This window comes from Triticum aestivum, chromosome 1D, assembly GCF_018294505.1.
Source record: "Triticum aestivum cultivar Chinese Spring chromosome 1D, IWGSC CS RefSeq v2.1, whole genome shotgun sequence".
Taxonomy (NCBI): domain Eukaryota; kingdom Viridiplantae; phylum Streptophyta; class Magnoliopsida; order Poales; family Poaceae; genus Triticum; species Triticum aestivum.
The window spans coordinates 330,467,070-330,474,458 of NC_057796.1; positions in this window are offsets into that span (position 1 = coordinate 330,467,070).

The following is a 7,389-nucleotide window of genomic DNA, read 5'->3' on the forward strand; positions in this document are numbered from 1 at the left end:
ATTAATTAATTAACTAAACTAATTAAGTTAATTAATCCTGTTTAAATTGATTAAACAGTAATTATTTAGCTAAACCCTAATTAACCTAAACAGGGAATGACAGGTGGGTCCCACTTGACCCACATGTCAGTTTGACTTAGTCAACCCCTGTTGACTGCTAATGTCAGCATGACATCATGTTGATGTCATAAATCCATTTTCTAATTAATTTAAATAATTAATTAAATTCCAGAAATTAATAAAATCTTTAGAAAATCATATCTTTTAATCCGTAACTCGGATTAAAATATTTTCAACATGAAAGTTGCTCAGAACGACGAGACGAATCCGGATACGCATTCCGTTCGTCCACCACACCTCCCTAACCTATCGAACTCGCAATCTTCCCCCTCCGGTCCGTCTGTCCGAAAACGCGAAACATCGGGAAGACTTTCCCGGATGTTTCCCCCCTTCACCGGTATCACCTCATACCGCGTTAGAACACGTCTAGCTCTGCCTGTTGTCTTGTTATGCACTTGCTTGCTATGTATTTACTGTTTCTCCCCCCTCTTCTCTTCGGTAGACCCCGTGACGATGCTGATGCCCCTGTGGTCGACTACGTCACCGATGACCCCTCCTTCTTGTCTGAGCAACCAGGCAAGCCCCCCCCCTTGATCACCAGATATCGCCTACTCTACTCTCTACTACTTGCATTAGAGTAGTGTAGCATGTTACTGCTTTCGATTAATCCTATTCTGTTGCATAGCCTGTCATTGTTGCTACAGTTGTTTCCCTTACCTGCTATCCTACTGCTTAGTATAGGATGCTAGTGTTCCATCAGTGGCCCTACACTCTTGTCCGTCTGCCATGCTATACTACTGGGCCGTGATCACTTCGGGAGGTGATCACGGGTATATACTATATACATTATATACATGACACGTGTGGTGACTAAAGTCGGGTCGGCTCGTTGAGTACCCGCAAGTGATGCTGATGAGGGGGCTGAAAGGACAGGTGGCTCCATCCCGGTAGAGGTGGGCCTGGGTTCCTGACGGCCCCCGACTGTTACTTTGTGGCGGAGCGACAGGGCAGGTTGAGACCACCTAGGAGAGAGGTGGGCCTGGCCCTGGTCGGCGTTCGTGGTTACTTAACACGCTTAACGAGATCTTGGTATTTGATCTGAGTCTGGCCATTTGGTCTATACGCACTAACCATCTACGTGGGAGTAGTTATGGGTATCCCGATGTCGTGGTATCAGCCGAAGCTCTTTTGACGTCAGCAACTGAGTGGCGCACGCCGCATTGGACCGTAAGCTCGCGCTTGTATTAAGGGGGCTAGGTCTGCTTACGGTCGCGTACGAAACGTGCAGGTGTGCATAGGGCGATGGGCCCAGACCCCTACGCGCATAGGTTTAGACCGGCGTGCTGACCTCTCTGTTGGGCCTAGGTGGGGCTGCGACGTGTTGATCTTACGAGGCCGGGCATGACCCAGAAAAGTGTGTCCGGCCAAATGGGATCGAACGTGTTGGGTTATGTGGTGCACCCCTGCAGGGAAGTTTATCTATTCGAATAGCCGTGTCCCTCGGTAAAAGGACGACCCGGAGTTGTACCTTGACCTTATGACAACTAGAACTGGATACTGAATAAAATACACCCTTCCAAGTGCCAGATACAACCCGGTGATCGCTCTCTAACAGGGCGACGAGGAGGGGATCGCCGGGTAGGATTATGCTATGCGATGCTACTTGGAGGACTTCAATCTACTCTCTTCTACATGCTGCAAGATGGAGATGGCCAGAAGCGTAGTCTTCGACTGGACTAGCTATCCCCCTCTTGTTCTGGCATTCTGCAGTTCAGTCCACTGATATGGCCCTTTACACATATACCCATTGCATATGTAGTGTAGCTCCTTGCTTGCGAGTACTTTGGATGAGTACTCACGGTTGCCTTTCTCCCTCTTTTCCCCTTTGTATACCTGATTGTCGCAACCAGATGCTGGAGTCCAGGAGCTAGAGATCCCGAGGATGATTCTACATGGAGTTCGGCTTCGAGGAGTAGTTAGGAGGTCCCAGGCAGGAGGCCTTGCCTTTTCGATCGTCGCTACTTTTGTGCTAGCCTTCTTAAGGCAAACTTGTTTAACTTATGTCTGTACTCAGATATTGTTGCTTCCGCTGACTCGTCTGTGATCGAGCACTTGTATTCGAGCCCTCGAGGCCCCTGGCTTGTATTATAATGCTTGTATGACTTATTTATGTTTTAGAGTTGTGTTGTGATATCTTCCCGTGAGTCCCTGATCTTGATCGTACACATTTGCGTGCATGATTAGTGTACGGTCAAATCGGGGGCGTCACAGCACATCCATCAATAGATTCTTGTCACCAGTCATGTGATTTGTACATCCACTATCGAGGACCCACTTAGTGGCTTTGGGTTGATCATCCTGCAGATGAATTAGTGCAGCTTACGAACTTCATATACTTCATCAGTGAAGAATATGACATCACAATTCATCAGACCAATTTCATCAAGCAATGCAATAGTTAAAACAGTATGAGGACGTGAGAAATGAAAGTTCATTTCTTCATGATTAGCCTGCGTCCTTTCAGGCACTTTTCAGGTCTCGAGTAAATTCTTCAGACGTTCACGCACGTCTGGAGACCTGACCCTGCAGAAGAGATTAGTTCTTTTTCTTCACCACCCACATCTGAAGGGGTGGCAAAGAGTTCATCACTCTGCGAGCTCCATATGAGAAAGGTGGCATAGAAGCCAATCCATTTCGTTTCATATAAGAGGAGTTAGGGTAAGCATATGAATAAGTAGAGAAATTCTTCGAGGACTTATGAACATAATGATTAGAAGAATAATGCTCATATTCATAGCCCTTAGCTCTTCCCTGCGAAATAGAGTTGTTAGCACGATGATATTCATATGAGGACTTTGATCCTTTTGAGGAATTTGATCCACGTGAGGAGTTTGGTCCGTATGAGGACTTGGATCCATATGAAGAATTTGGTCCATATGAAGAATTTGATCTGGGGTTCCTATTCTTCACAGGTGGTGTCATGAGGACATTCACCTGAAGACTTTCAAGGCACCTTTTGGGAACCCAGATTTTCTTCATAGGAGAACCGTTCCTGCAGTTAGTGCCAACATATCTAGCAAATACGTCACCATTCTGATTTTTAAACAGTTTATAGTTGGAGTCAAATGACTCATCAGAAGAATGAGAAGATTCACATGTAAAGCCAGATAAATTAGATTGATCAACTGGAGGTCCCTTTGCAGCAACCCATGAGGTTTTGGGGTACTGCTCAGGCTTCCAATATGTACCATCAGCATTAAGTTTCCTCTCAAAGGCAATACCCTCTTTCCTAGGGTTCCTGTTGAGGATCTGTTTTTTAAGCACATCACAAAGAGTCTGATGCCCTTTGAGGCTTTTGTACATGCCTGTCATGTACAATTCCTTCAGCCCTGCATCGTCAGTGATACTAGCAATGTCCTCAGATGAGGAATTAGTGATAGCAGAGACAGTTGAAGAATTTGAACATTCAGGTGAAGAATTAGCAGATTCACGTTCAATGCACTTTAAGCATGGAGGAATGAATTCTTCTTGAGCAGCGCTGATTTGTTGAGCAAGTAATGAATCACGCTCCTTCTGAAGATCTTCATAACTCACTCTTAGCTTCTCAAGATCTTGCTTTCTTTGAAGAAATTCATAAGAAGGCTTCTCATGATCAGATAAGAGAGTGTTATGATGACCTTGAAGATTGTCAAATCTAGACTGAAGTCTCTGAAGATTTTCAGTCAAGGTTTTAGTGCGATCCATTTCTTCACCCAACATATCATCACTTTTATCTAGCATGTTTTGAACCTTTTCCAAGGCCTTTTGTTGTTTAGTGGCAATACAAACAAGCTTGGTATAGCTAGGTCCAAAATCATCATCAGATTCATCATCACTAGACTCGGATGAGGAACATTCGGTTACCTTGGCACCTTTTGCCATGAGGCATGGTGCAAAAGATGATGGTTCAGGTTCGAAAGTCATCATTTTGAGTGATTTCTTGAAATCCTCAAACCAGGGATCATGACAAGTTCGATGACCTTCATAGACGTCAGAGATTCGGTCCCAGATAAGCTTCGCATTGCAAAGATGCATAATGCGCCTGAATTCATCTCTGGATAGGCAGGAACAGATGATATCCTTCGCCATGATGTCAAGTCGAGTGTACTTGCGAATATCATCAGTGCCCGCCATCTTGCATAGATCGATAAGACCAATCTCAGTGACGGTCCACAGCTCGCTGTTCAGTGCCATGAGGCGCTTCCTCATCATGGCTTTCCACTTGGGATAATCATGACCGTCAAAGATGGGGCATGTCACTTTCTTCATACCTGCGGTCGACATAACTAAAACTCCAGGCGGTTAAAACAAAATCACATAGAACAAGGGAGTACCTTGCTCTGATACCAATTGAAAGTGCGTTATATCGACTAGAGGGGGGTGAATAGGCAATTTTTATGAATTCTTCACTGAGGAATTTGTGGGTGAGGAAATTCCTTAGCGAAGAACTACTTGCAGCGGAATAAGTACTCAAAAGTATGCATAGCAGAACACAAGCATAGTCATCATGATGAAATAAAGACAAGCACAGAGTACAGAAAGCGTAAACACAGGATAACACAGGATGAAGACAAACAGACTGAAGAAATTGAAATGAGGAAATTGAGAAAGTCTTCAAACACAGATATGAACAAGTGCACAACACAGTTATGAGAAAATGAAAGAGTTGAGGAAATAGAACCAGTTGGCTTGGTGAAGACAATGATTTGGTAGACCAGTTCCAACTGCTGTCTCAGTTGTACGTCTGGTTAGGGCGGCTAGGTATTTAAACCTGAGGACACACAGTCCCGGACACCCAGTCCTGAACACGCAGTCCAGGACACTTAGTCCTCACCGTATTCCCCTTGAGCTAAGGTCACACAGACCTCGCCCAATCACTCGTGGTAAGTCTTCAGGTGACTTCCGAACCTTCACAAACTCGGTCACTCGGCGATCCACAATTTCCTCTTGGATGCTCTAGACCATGACGCCTAACCGTCTGGAAGAAGCACAGTCTTCAAAGGTAACAAGCGTCGGATCCACGCAGGATCAATCTCTTTAGTGATGCTCAATCACTTTGGGTTTGTAGGTGTTTGGGTTTGGGTTTTTCTCACTCGATGATTTTCGCTCAAAGTCCTCGGAGGATGGGATGCTCTCAAATGACAAGTGTCAGTTTCTCTCGGAGCAGCCGACCAGCTAGTGGTTGTAGGGGGCGGCTATTTATAGCCTAGGGAGCAGCCCGGCATGATAAGACATAAATGCCCTTCAATGATATGACCGTTAGGTGGATAAGATATTTTGGGACAGCTGGCACGTAGCACAGCAACGGTCGGAAATTTGAGTATCAAATTCCTCAGGGCTATCATGTTCCTCACTGTGTAGGCAATCCGCACTGGCGAATTCCTAACTCCTCAGTCAGAACAAATTCCTCAGAGACCAGAAGAACTTCATCTCTGTCACTGAAGAATATGACTGAACTGTATGAGATTTCCAATGGCTTCACTCGAAGGGATTGGTAGGTGTAGGATTTTGAGTTGAGCATCACATGGAAATTTTTCCTTAGTATTTCCTCGACCCCCTTTAACAGTACGGTGTTTCCTATGACTCAAGAAAGAGAAAATGAAACTACGAAAACAAAAGTCTTCATGCTTCATGTTCCTCAAATGAATACCAAGTCTTCAAGGTCACACCAATTTCTTCACTTTCAAAGTCTTCAGAAATCCAAAGTCTTCAGTCGAAGAACTTCATTTTTAGGGGTTGACTTTCTCTGTAAATATCAAACTCCTCGTAGACTTATAGACCTGTGTACACTCATAAACACATTAGTCCCTTAACCTATAAGTCTTCAATACACCAAAATCACTAAGGGGCACTAGATGCACTTACAATATGAATTCCTCCGGCGGTGTACCGGGATGGGCAATGAATCAAGAGTGACATGTATGAAATAACATGCATGGTGGCTTTGCCACAAATACGATGTCAACTACATGATCATGCAAGGCAATATGACAATGATGAAGCGTGTCATGATAAACGGAACAGTGGAAAGTTGCATGGCAATATCTCTCGGAATGGCTATGGAAATGCTGTAATAGGTAGGTATGGTGGCTGTTTTGAGGAAGATATAAAGATGTTTATGTGTGATAGAGCGTATCATATCACGGGGTTTGGATGCACCGGCGAAGTTTGCACCAACTCTCAAGGTGAGAAAGGGCAATGCATGGTACCGAAGAGGCTAGCAATGATGGAAAGGTGAGAGTGCGTATAATCCATGGACTCAACATTAGTCATAAAGAACTCACATACTTATTGCAAAAATCTACAAGTCATCAAAAACCAAGCACTACGTGCATGCTCTTAGGGGGATAGATTGGTAGGAAAATACCGTCGCTCGTCCCCGACCGCCACTCATAAGGAGGACAATCAAAGAACACCTCATGTTTCAAATTTGTTACATAGCGTTTACCATACGTGCATGCTACGGGACTTGCAAACTTCAACACAAGTATTTCTCAAATTCACAACTACTCAACTAGCACAACTTTAATATCACTACCTCCATATCTCAAAACAATCATCAAGCATCAAACTTCTTTTAGTATTCAACGCACTTATAAGAAAGTTTTTACTAATCTTGGATGCCTATCATATTAGGACTAATTTCACAATTTAAGAAAATTACCATGCTGTTTTGTAGGACTCTCAAAATAATATAAGTGAAGCATGAGAGAAAAATAATTTCTATAAAATAAAACTACCACCGTGCTCTAAAAGATATAAGTGAAGCACTAGAGCAAAAACTGTATAGCTCAAAAGATATAAGTGAAGCACATAGAGTATTCTAACAAATTCCGAATCATGTGTGTCTCTCTCAAAAGTGTTTATAGCAAGGATGATTGTGGTAAACTAAAAAGCAAAGACTCAAATCATACAAGACGCTCCAAGCAAAACACATATCATGTATTGAATAAAAATATAGCCCCAAGTAAAGTTACCGATAGACGAAGACGAAAGAGGGGATGCCTTCCGGGGCATCCCCAAGCTTAGGCTCTTGGTTGTCCTTGAATTTTACCTAGGGGTGCCTTGGGCATCCCCAAGCTTAGGCTCTCGCCAATCCTTGTTCCATAATCCATCAAATCTTTACCCAAAACTTGAAAACTTCACAACACAAAACTTAACAGAAAATCTCGTGAGCTCCGTTAGCAAAACAAAACAAAACACCACTTCAAGGTACTGTAATGAAATCATTATTTATTTATATTGGTGTTAAACCTACTGTATTCCAACTTCTCTATGGTTTATAAACTC